This window comes from Triplophysa dalaica, chromosome 6, assembly GCF_015846415.1.
Source record: "Triplophysa dalaica isolate WHDGS20190420 chromosome 6, ASM1584641v1, whole genome shotgun sequence".
Taxonomy (NCBI): Eukaryota; Metazoa; Chordata; class Actinopteri; order Cypriniformes; family Nemacheilidae; genus Triplophysa; species Triplophysa dalaica.
Genome location: NC_079547.1, coordinates 484,555 through 497,821, shown reverse-complemented (window position 1 = coordinate 497,821; position 13,267 = coordinate 484,555). Strand labels below are relative to the sequence as shown.

Below are 13,267 nucleotides of genomic sequence, written 5' to 3'. Positions count from 1 at the left end.
CACCAAGAACTTCACATATCTTGGTATAAACATTAGTAACACCGGAAACTTAAACAAGGCTGTGAACGACCTGAGAGACAAGGCACGAAGAGCCTTTTACGCCATAAAAAAGAATATCAAAATTGACATCCCAACCGTAATCTGGTTGAAAATAATACAATCAATTATAGAACCAATCGCGCTGTATGGAAGTGAGGTTTGGGGTCCTCTCGCCAACCAAGAGTTCACCAGATGGGACAAACACCCAATAGAGATTCTGCAAACAGAAATGTGTAAAAACATTCTACGGGTACAGAGAAAAACTCCAAACAACGCCTGCAGAGCAGAATTAGGACTGTATCCTCTAATCATTAAAATACAAAAAAGAGCTTTAAAATTCTACACACACCTTAAGAACAGCGACACAGACACACTCCATCACAAAGCCTTAAGTCATCAAGAGCTGAGCCCAGAGAGAAACCCCTTCATCCAACTGATCTCACAACTAACTCTACAACCCCAAACATGCCCAAGTCAACCCCAAACCCCAGCCAGACTAAACCAAATGATGAAAAGACAAAAAGAGAAATATCTCCAACACTGGACAGAAGCAACAGCTCAGCAAAGTAAACTGGAATGCTATCTGTCACTAAAGAGAGAATATAAAGTGTCAGAATACCTCACAAGCGTATCAGACCCTAAACTAAGAAAAGTGTTGAGCATGTACAGACTCAGTGATCACCAGCTCACTGTAGAGACGGGCAGACACAGACACACATGGACACCGAGAGAAGAGCGACTGTGTCCACACTGCACACACAATCAAGTGGAAACAGAGCTGCACTTTCTCCTCTCCTGTCCCAACTACACACACATCAGAGAAACATTCTTCCCCCAGTTTACAAACTTACACAAAGACTTTGACCAGTTTCAACAAAAGGACAAGATCTCATACATACTGGGAGAAAAGTCAAGAAGCTCAAACCTGCTGCAAGATATGTCAAGTCCTGCCACGACCAAAGAACAACCAGCACAACACAACACAACACTGACAGGACAACACACACAAACTGACACTGTCACCCTTATTGAGAACTTTAATTAAAACTCTTTTTCTGTTTATATTGAGATGTATATATATATAGATTTTTACTTATAGACTTTTAATTTTATTCTATCTTATTTTTGATCTTAATCTGTATTTCTGCATGTTTATATTTAATCTTGTGCTTTGGCAATGTAAATGTTCTTTTATCATGCCAATAAAGCTCCTTTGAATCTTTAATCTTGAATCTTGAATCTTGAGAGAGAGAGAGAGAGAGAGAGAGAGAGCAAAAGAGAGAGTGAGTGAATGAGAGAGAGAGAGAGCGAGAGATAGAGAGAGCAAAAGAGAGAGAGAGTGAGTGAGTGAGAGAGAGAGCAAAAGAGAGAGAGAGTGAGTGAGAGAGAGAGAGATATTATATGATAAGGATTCATGTGAAGTTTTCTCTATGGCATGATGGCACAGTCTGATCTCACCTCACATGATGTCAGTCTGAGCTACAGACGAGAGGTAAACTGATGAATCTCTAGGCTGCGTTTACATTTGTCATTATCATGCGACCTGTTTCTGGATGTTGTCCACATTCACATTGAAAAGACAAGAGTAAACGCGCTTCAGCGAGTCCTGAGGTGGTGGAGGATCTCAGTGCAGTAAACACATCCAGTCAGTCTGTCCACAGTTACAGGTACAACTTCACAGAAAACTCCACCCACTATCATTATTCTCTCGTCTGTCTCAAGGCTGTTAGACAGCGGAAGAGTTTACACAGTGTCTCATTATATGCCTACAGAGGACGTATGATAAATCACACCAGATGTTTGACTCGACCACAGTATCATCATCACATAGCCTATTTGAACCTTTTGGTTCCATGAACCTTTCTGTTCCACAAAAGCTTCTTCAGATTATAAAAAAGTAAGAAGTTAATTCTTTGTGGAACCAAAAATGTTTTCTGTATAGCATCGCTGTGAAGCACCTTTTAAAGACTTTTATTTTTAAGAGTGCAAGTGTAACCACAGGGACAGAGACCATAGTCTTTTTTCATTTTTTTTATCAAATCACTTTTGATCCTAGTAAGTAATTTATGTGATTATTTATGAGTCTGTGACATGAATAAACAAACATCCTCTGGTTGTTCATTCACGTATAAGATCATTAATGTTTTAATAACGTCCGTTTGGCAGTCCGATCTAATTCTGAGCGTGAATTACTTCCTACCACTGCGGCGGCGGATACTTTCCAGATTATCATTATCTGTAACATGCTCATCCTCCCGTCATACGTGTTGTGTGTAATCTCTCCCGCACCGGGGCTATTTATAATCCGCAGGCTTTTTCAAATAAACTAGAGGATCAGATTTCCTGATGTGAGAGCCACTTGATGTGTTTGTGTCCCGAGTGTCTGAAGGTCCGATCTGCTTGTTCAGATCACAGAGATCGCGTGTCAATGACAAATACAAACGCAGCCTATGTGACTGCATTCAGTATCCAAGATAAAGACCAACAAAGAACCACAAATATCATTCATCAGTCAGATGATCTCGACCTGAACTCACACAAACACTGTTTCAGAAACACAACACAGTCAATTTTTACACACTCTTCAGCAGAAACACACACACACATTCAGTCTGAACATTCAACACAAAGATCACTCACACACTCAAGAATATCTGACACAGACGAATGCAAGACATCAGATTCAGCCACAACAACAAAACAAATGCAAAAATAACAGTGAAGATGGAAGAGGAGGTGCTGGAGAAATGAAGGTCTGGAATTCACATCATTAAAAGAAAAGAAAGTCAAGCTGCTAAATGAAATGTTTGGGAGCGCTCATTTACATTACAATGCCTATGCAAAAAAAAGCATCACTAACTCACACACAAAGAATTATAGAACTATTAAACAATCTTCTCTCATTCTCATTGTGTGTCAGCAGCAAATGAACATGTGTTAAAGTTTGTCATCAGAGGGTTTTTCTGTGTGTTGATTTCTTGACTGACAGATTTCTCAGCTGTTCACGCATCAGTTTATCAGAGATTATACTGGGACACAAACATCTTCCAAAGCCCGTCTGAGACTCCTGAGCTGAGACATCATGCTTTACCAACACAGACCATCATGTGACACACAGTACACATGTCTAGACACCGTCTGGTCCTGTACTATCAACTCTTTCAGACAAACAAACAGCTCTTCACCTCTAGTGTTTGTCAGACTGACTGTCTGTGGGCGACTGTTAACCAGAGCACACTTCACACAGATCACACCACCAGAGACTACTGACCAGAGCCTCCATAAACACACACACGCATGCACACACACACACATACACATTATAACACATACAAACTAGAGCGTCAGAGACACTCTACAAGAATCACTTCTGCTAAACTGTCAGCAACCTTTGACACACAGATACACACGCAGACACACACACACGCGCGCACAAACACACAAGCACACAGATACACACGCACACACACATCCCCACATACACACACACACACACAAGCACACAAACACAAGCAAACAGATACACACACACAGATGCACACACCCCCACATACAGACACACACAAGCACACACACACAAGCAAACAGATACACACACACAGATGCACACATCCCCACATACACACACACACAAGCACACACACACAAGCAAACAGATACACACACACAGATGCACACATCCCCACATACACACACACACACACACACAAGCAAACAGATACACACACACATATGCACACACCCCCACATACACACACACAAGCACACACACACAAGCACACAGATACACACACACAGATGCACTCATTTTGATTGTGAAGAAGTTGTCAGATGTGGGATGTATTTTTATTCTTCAGTAACTGATCTGTTTCTGTCATTGATCTTTACATTCACTGAAGCCACAGACAAATCAATACACATCACAATACATGCTTCTACGTCAGTCACAACCTTTCATCCCACACACACACACACACACCGTCATGACTCACCATAAACTACAGGTGTTAAAGACACTTAAAATCAACAAGTAAACAAAACTGACCTTTGGATTTGATTGCATTCATCATTTCATGTTTTGTTCATTGCCTTCATCGACAATAAACGGCGTGTGTACTTAGGAACAATGTTCATTTAAAGAGAACATCAATTTCCTCATTCATATCAGACAGACCTTCATCTATGTCATCATACTCTCCACACTTCTGAATTGAAACACAACAGCTCTGCGTTAAATCAAGTGACCACCGCTGAATTACTTCAGATCACAATATTCCTGTGATATCGAAGCCTTTTATTGCCCTAAATATACTTTATCTTCAGCTCAACTCAAATTACCAAAGAGATTGTGAGTTTTCTTCTCCATCAGGCACATTACACTCAATCTGTTACAGAAGAGCTGCTTTCATCTCTGAGAGGAAAAATAACATGCAACAATATCTCTCTCTCACACACACACACACAGATGTGTGTAGGGATTCATCACAGCAGACACTTGGAACATTATTGATGATTGAAGTGTGATGTTTAAGGATATGGGCTGGACACCAGTCGAATACACCAGCTGCGCGGGCAGGTGCTCTGCTTGAGACAGAAGAAGATGATGGGAGCTAACTCCGGGTACGGAACAACCAGATCGCTCAACTCACTGCTGACGTCATCGCCCACTTCCTCTCTCCGCTCTCTCGGCCCCGCCTCTTCATGCTCAATAGGCCGATCCCAGCCGGGAGAGGCAGACGGGTCCACGTGTGGCTCCGCCCCCACCGCAGCGGGACCCTCTGATGTCATGGCTCTGGACCCGTCTGCAACAGAGGCAGAGGACATACAGATGAATGCTTTAAGAATCACAAACATCATCTCTCCTCTGATGACACAGAACGTCACTTTAAACTTGTGTTGTTTTGTTGGAGGGTGCAGAAGTCTTAGAGAGAAAATCAGTCTCATTTACATTTTGCTCTTGTTTTTCCTCATGTGGCTACACTGAATCACTGAAAACAATCTCAAGTGAAACCCATCAGAAACACGACTGAGTGTGTGTGTGTGTGTGTGTGTGTGTGTGTGCATGTGTGTGCGCACGCGTCTCCAGGTGCCTCTTGTGTAAACTAATGACATTTACATAATGATGTTTCTTTATTTACTAAACACCTGCTGATGACCTTAGAGATAAACAAACACACACACACTCTCTTTCACACACACACACACACACACACACAGACTTGCATGCGCACACAAAATAAAGGAATCAAAATGACATGGAGAGCAAACAATTTCTGACACAATTTGTTTTTATGTAAAGCATGAAAAACCCTCTGTCTCTCAAGATTCAAGATTCAAAGGAGCTTTATTGGCATGATAAAAGAAAATTTACATTGCCAAAGCACAAGATTAAATATAAACATGCAGAAATACAGATTAAGATCAAAAATAAGATAGAATAAAATTAAAAGTCTATAAGTAAAAATCTATATATATACATCTCAATATAAACAGAAAAAGAGTTTTAATTAAAGTTCTCAATGAGGGTGACAGTGTCAGTTTGTGTGTGTTGTCCTGTCAGTGTTGTGTTGTGTTGTGCTGGTTGTTCTTTGGTCGTGGCAGGACTTGACATATCTTGCAGCCAGGTTTGAGCTTCTTGACTTTTCTCCCAGTATGTATGAGATCTTGTCCTTTTGTTGAAACTGGTCAAAGTCTTTGTGTAAGTTTGTAAACTGGGGGAAGAATGTTTCTCTGATGTGTGTGTAGATTAGATTAGATTAGATTAGATTCAACTTTATTGTCATTACACATATACAAGTACAGTGTAACAAAATGTAGTTTAGGTCTAACCAGAAGTGCAATTAGCAAGTGCAGGATATACAGTGTGAATAAATACAGAATACAATATTAGGAAAATAATTTACGATGGGCATGTACTATGAAAATATGACAATCGGTATGTACTATGAAAAATATATACAGAAGGCTATATACTGTGAACATTAATGTACAGGAGGTTATGAGCAGATAACAATATAGACTATACAATAGTGCAAGTGACTTGAGTGTGCATTAGTTACAGACATTAGCTATTAAAGTTACAGTGCAGTAGATGAGTTAATGTGGTTATTAAAGGTACAGTGCAGTACATGAGTTATTGAAGTTATAGTGCAATACATGAGTAGATGCAGTTATACAGTTACAGTGCAGTAGATGAGTTAGTGCAGTTATTGAAGCTATAGTGCAATAGATGAGTAGATGCAGTTAGTTATGCGATACATGCAATAATGTAATAGATGAGTTAATGCAGTTATTAAGGTTACAGTGCAGTAGATGAGTTAATGCAGTTATGAAAGTAGTCCATTAGTGCAAATGAGCATTCAGTGTAATATTCCTGGTGTGCAAGTGAGCAGTAGGAGTGCAAATGATGCTGTGTGTGTGTAAACAGTCCGATAGAGCAGATAACATGAAGTACTGGTGTGTACAGTTCAGTCATGCAAGGCAGCCCTGTAGTGCAATGTAAACATTGTAATAGCAGCATTAAGATAAAGTTATGAGAGGTAGTGGAATCAGTGGGGAGCAGAGTTCAATAATGAAACAGCTCTGGGAAAAAAGCTGTTTCCTAGTCTGCTGGTTCTTGTCCGGAGGCACCTGAAGCGCCTGCCGGAAGGCAGGAGAGTAAACAGTCTATGAGCGGGGTGAGAGGAGTCCTTGAGAATACTGCGAGCTCGACGCAGACAGCGTTTCTTCTGGATGTCCTCAATGGAAGGGAGTGTAGTCCCTGTGATGCGCTGGGCTGTTTTCACCACCCGCTGCAGTGCCTTGCGCTCAGCAACTGAACAGTTCCCGTACCAGACTGTGACACAGTTGGTCAGGATGCTCTCTATCGTGCAGCGATAGAAGTTCACCAGGATAGTTGAAGACAGTTGGTTCTTCTTCAGTGTCCTCAGAAAGAAGAGACGCTGGTGAGCCTTCTTGACCAGGCATGAGGTGTTGGTGGTCCAGGACAGGTCCTCCGAAATGTGGGTCCCCAGGAACTTAAAACTGGAAACACGTTCAACAGCCGCCCCGTTAATGTGGATGGGGTCGTGTGTGCCTCCTTTCGCCTTCCTGAAGTCCACGATGATCTCCTTTGTCTTGGAGGTGTTAAGGAGCAGGTTGTTGTTAGAGCACCATGTTGCCAGGTGCCGTACTTCCTCCCTGTAAGCAGTCTCATCGTTGTTGCTGATGAGACCAATCACTGTTGTGTCGTCTGCAAACTTGATGCAAACTTGTGTAGTTGGGACAGGAGAGGAGAAAGTGCAGCTCTGTTTCCACTTGATTGTGTGTGCAGTGTGGACACAGTCGCTCTCTCTCTCTCTCTCTCTCTCTCTCTCTCTCTCTCTCTCTCTCTCTCTCTCTCTCTCTCTCTCTCTATCTGTCTCTCTCTCTCTCTCTCTCTCTCTCTGTCTCTCTCTCTCTCTCTCTCTCTGTCTCTCTCTCTCTCTCTCTCTCTCTCTCTCTCTCTCTCTCTCTCTCTATCTGTCTCTCTCTCTCTCTCTCTCTCTCTCTCTCCCTCTCTCTCTCTCTCTCTCTCTCTCTCTCTATCTGTCTCTCTCTCTCTCTCTCTCTCTCTCTCTCTTTATCTGTCTCTATCTGTCTCTCTCTCTCTCTCTCTCTCCCTCTCTCTCTCTCTCTCTCTCTATCTATCTATCTGTCTCTCTCTCTCTCTCTCTCTCTCTCTCTCTCTCCCTCTCTCTCTCTCTCTCTATCTGTCTCTCTCTCTCTCTCTATCTGTCTATCTCTCTCTCTCTCTCTCTCTCTCTCTATCTGTCTCTCTCTCTCTCTCTCTCTCTCTCTATCTGTCTCTCTCTCTCTCTCTCTCTCTCTCTCTCTCTCTCCCTCTCTCTCTCTTCTCTCAGTCTGTCCTCTCTCTCTCTCTCTCTCTCTTCTTTCAGTCTGTACTCTCTCTCTCTGACCAAGAGAGCAGGGGATTTACAATGGAGAATTCTCCATGGTGCCGTCGCAGTAAATGCGTTTATTTGGTTGCTTCTCTGTCCCTTTTACTCTGTCAAAGAGAATAATGTTCATGCTTTTGTGAATTGTTGTATGTTGGAACCGTTATTCGCGATTGTAAGTGATCTTTTTTGAGTTGTAATGAGATGTTCTCTTAAGAGACTTTTATTTTGGGGTTCAAATATGTAAGGAGTTGGCTATTTATGTGAGTAGAAAAAAGAAAACAGAGCAAAATATAAGTCAGAAGTGTCTGTTCTTGTTCACTAATGTGGTGAAATCAACCAATTTTGGTTGATTTTGATTATTATACATCTGTTAATGATCTTGCTACTTTTAAATGTATTTGGTGTTGCAATGAGATTCTGTGTTATGTTTTGACGGTGAATTGTTTTTTACCCATACTTATTTTTTCTCCATTTTTGGTTGTTGTGAATTGTAAAAGAAGGGCTGTATTGTGTAATGGTAGATGTTTTTTGTTTTTTGTTATAAAGGCATTGTTAAAATCTCTCTCTCTCTCTCTCTCTCTCTCTCTCTCTCTCTCTTTTCTCTCTCTCTTTCTCTCTCTAGTTGTTAATGTCTCAGGAAAGTGCCGCTGGTAAAAATAGCATGTGATGTATGTTGTTTTAGAAAACTATCCCTGTGTGAGTGTGTGATTCACATAAAGCACAGGTGATGATTAATGACCCAGTGATTTAACAAATACACACACACACAAAACATACGACCAGCCACAAAAACCTTCTGCTGACTGGCGACTGTAAGTCTGATGTGACTGAGAATTTGTTTTGAGATGCACTGCAGATACGCACACTTTACCAACACATCTTCAAACTCATGATGTGCAGATTTGTGTGTAGGTTCACAAGAATAAGATGTTGTTATGTTTGGACAAGAAATATTTTTTCCATTATTTACCAGTTGAGAAAATGACACTAAATAAACGCTCTGAGAACTAGGCGTTATATTAGATAGGTCTATTCTCCTGTATCTTCAATAAACAAACTACAGTTAGTTCAGAATACAGCTGCCAGAGTTCTGACCAGGTCCAGAATATACAATCACATGACCACAATGTGATCACCCCTTCACCAGTTACCTATGAAGTATCGTATTGATTTTAAAATTCTTTTAATCACTTCTAAAGCTTTAAACGGTTTAGCCCCTACATACATAACCGAGCTTCTATCACATTACAACCATCACGCTTTCTAAGATCTCAAAACTCAGGACTTTTGATAACACCTAGAATAACTAAATCCACCAAAGGGGATCGAGCTTCCTCATGCAGGATTCCCCTCTGGAATGGCCTTCATGATACTATTCCAGCGTCAGACACACTCTCCACATTTAAATCTAGATTAAAGACACATCTTTTCAGCCAAGCTTTCACTTAACTAAATAAACCAACTAAATCTTCTACTGTTCCAACACTTCCGAACTGAGCACTCATTATTAAAAATTATTCACAAAATGAAAGAGACATACAGAGCATATCCAACTATCACAACACCTATAAGCTTACATCTATAATGAGCTTCAGCCAAACTTTCCTCCACACAACACACACACACACCTCTCATTGCATAACGTGATGATTTATGTAAGTGTAAAACACACACCTACACAGTTTTATTAAATCACGAGACTGAAATAGTGAGGGAGGTAAAGTGACAAAACTTGAATAAAACCTGTTTAAATGAGGAGTTAAAGAAATCTACACACACATACACACACAGCAGGAGGGACGTTAAGACGTCAACTGTGATCTTCGAAATTCAGCTCGATTAAAAGAGCAGTTGGTTCCATACTGTGAGTCTCATGAACATTCATGACACCCTAAAAATCACATTAACAATGATGATACAAAAATACTTAAAAGAATACAGTTTCTGATTTTCTGAGAGAGAGAGAGAGAGAGAGAGAGAGAGAGAGAGAGAGGGGGGGGGGAAGGGACACTAACCCTCACTCACATGTGTTAAACATTCATTTCAACACCAGACAAACTCACTATAATGAGAATAAGACAGAGCACTGTCAGTCACTTCACCTGTATAGACATCAGCCAATCACAACAGAGCCTATTAACATAAATTATATTACATTACTGATGCAACACGTGATGCTCATGTAAAGAGTTTCCGACATCATCTGACATGAAATTGATCAAAAATCACCCTATAAATAATCTCAAACAACCCTGCAGAATGATGTCATCAGTGACACACACATCTCTCACAGCATGTGTAAAAATGACATCATAAAATGAAACATTAATATTGCTAATGACACATTTAATGCACACAAAAATTGTATATCATGGAGAATATGAGATAAACACAATGATACACAGCTTTTGCTAAACAATATGACAAATAAACAAACACAACTATACAAACACAAGTCTGACACTTAAACAAACACAACTTATGTTAAACAAACACGGCCAATATTAAGCAAACATTATTATATTGATATTTAACACAAATAGTCGTAAATACACAGAAATGTCTCCGTCGCTCATTTCCATTTGTCCTTAAACATTAAACCATGTGTTTGTTATTTCTATAAATGCTCAATTTTCTGTGGGTGTTTGGCATCTCTGCTATAGACACACACATTCTGAACCGTTTGGTGTGTGTGTGTGTCCAGACTCATTAAGCACTAAACAATCAGTGTTATTGTCTCACACACGCGTGCGCGCGGGTGCTGTGCTCAGACAGATTCTATGGTTCTTTATCTGTTCCGGACCGTTAGCGCTGACACTCTAAAATAACTCCCATTCTGCACACTAAATTACACAACACACTTCATTCACCAGAGGACTGTCAGCACACACACACTTTAAAACAAGTCACTAAAGGATGGATATTGTATTCAATCAATAATGTATTATGGTATACATTATTATCATCACCTGATACCATCATGCTTCAAACAGCATCTCATCATCTTACACAACATGTGTGTTTGTACTGTTTTACATTATAATCAGACCATCAACAGATCCACACCATCATAACAGTCTCCCAGACCCTCATCTGAATGATTCTGAACACAAATGAGTATTGAACAATGAGCGTGTAACAATAATCTTCTCACAACAACAAAATCTTAAACAAGAACTTGTTTTCCAAAACACACACACTTAATATTACAAACACGTACACTGTCACACAGATCTACAGCCTCTGGGTAAGAGCAAGAAACTCATTATGTGTTACCCTTTACTATCTCTTGTTTCACACACACACGCATACACACACACATACACGCAAACACACACACACACACACGCACACACATCATTTATTCAAATATGAAATCCATTTGATTAAAGACACCAATAAACTTTGATTTAATGTATAAATATTTACAGTATATATGTTAGTGATAATGCACAGGCAGCTGGTTGTTATGGCAGAAATAATCCCTGACAGTGTGATCAGGTGAAGCGGAGGGTCTTGTATCACATTGAAGGGGCTTATTTGGCGATAACAGTTGGCTGCTTGTACATTTTCCCGCTTATTACACGACTACATCCAACATGAGAAAAGAACTGAACATGAAATGTGATTTTATTTTGATATATTTTATTTAGAGAGGCACTGATATGTACCTTTTGGCAGATTACGGCTAATTCTTAAACATTGGAAGCTGATAACCAATAAACTGGCAGATATACCATATCTAAATAATATAACATTTTCTGAGACTGACTTTTCTCATGAAAATAATGTACCAAGCCCACTGGTTAAACTTTTAAACGTTTCTGGTATAATGTATAGTTAATAAACAAATGAAAGATGTAAAGACATATTTATATTTAATTTGAAAAAAAAACCTCTCAAAATGTTTTGCTGCATCCTGGTTGCCGTGTGTTATTCGTTTTGAGAGGTTGTTCTCTGGGAATAACAAACCTGCAAATGATGCAACTGGCCAATCAGAATCAAGCATTCCAACGAGCCGTGTCATGAATATAGTTGTGTAACCGTAGTGTGTGTAAAGGTGCCAAACAACGAACTGTAGACACTGGACACATGAATACAGGACGAGAGGTCAAAGTTTAATGTTTATTTCTATCTATAATGACTGTAAACGTGTCTCATCCAATCAGGATTGAGCGTCTGAGGAATGTGTTTGTCAGGAAGCATAACAGACAGCAGGGCTGAAATAGTTGTGTTGACACGAGTGACACAGTGATATCACAGCGGACAGTTTGAAACACATTTCCTGCACTGAAATATTGATGAGTGTTATAAATAACTGCATCATTTCATCAAAGTGACACAAACCAGAGAAGAAGCTTGGCATCAGCCGGGTGTTTCCCCGGTAACAGAGGGACCAGCGAGGAGTGAACGCTCAATATACACAAACACACACACGCTTGTCATTTGCCTTTCATGTGATTTCTCATCCACCGGGTGAAAAGTGTTTATGTGAGGATTATTCATTCATAAAGCTGACTCTCACAAGTTGAAGTTAGTTTAAAAATAGTTTTATTTATTTATTTAATATATAAAATTTATTCTATATTTACAAAGAAATATAGGGACAGCTAAAATCACATACTCTCTACGGTACAATTGTGTAATTTTTTATCTTAACACAACTATAACTGTATTTTTTTATGTTACAGTAACTGTATTATAAAATAAATTATTAAACACAATTATTCAATATATTTTCAATTTAATTGTGCTGTTTACAATATACTGTACATTTAAAATATATAAAAAGCTTTCCTGTAGCCCAGTGGTAAGAGCATTGTGTTAACAATGCAAGGTTGTGGTTTCGATCCCAGGGAATTGCAAATACCTATGTAAAATGTATAGGATAAAGCAATGTAAGTCGCTTTGGATAAAAGCATCTGCCAAATGCCTAAATGTAAATGTAAAAGCTGCATATGTTGAGTGGTTTCTCTGAAATATACGTGTATGTACAGCTGGCTAATGAGAGGTCTGTAATCTGAGTATAAAAGTATTATAGGTGTTAGTTGTGTTTGAACACTTGGCATCGCTCGTGGATCGTCTGAGAGCGCGTCTATCAACGGCGGCACAAAAATGACAAAGGGCTGTAAGGGAAGCATGTGCATTAAGGCCTTATATGGAGATGAGTTGGGCGTGTTTAATGCAAATGACTAGTCTCGTGCACTTTGATGCTCATTAGAACCCTACGAATTAACTTCGATTTCAAACAACAAATCTACAATCTACAACAGTCTCTTCATAGAGGTACACAGATCATGCATGTGCTT

At 39.7% G+C, this 13,267-nt stretch overlaps 1 pseudogene; it reads right to left on the bottom strand.

The window, feature by feature from the left end:
* The window catches only part of LOC130424218 (voltage-dependent T-type calcium channel subunit alpha-1I-like), a 92,295-nt pseudogene that overhangs the window by 73,441 nt on the left and 5,587 nt on the right, over positions 1-13,267 (bottom strand).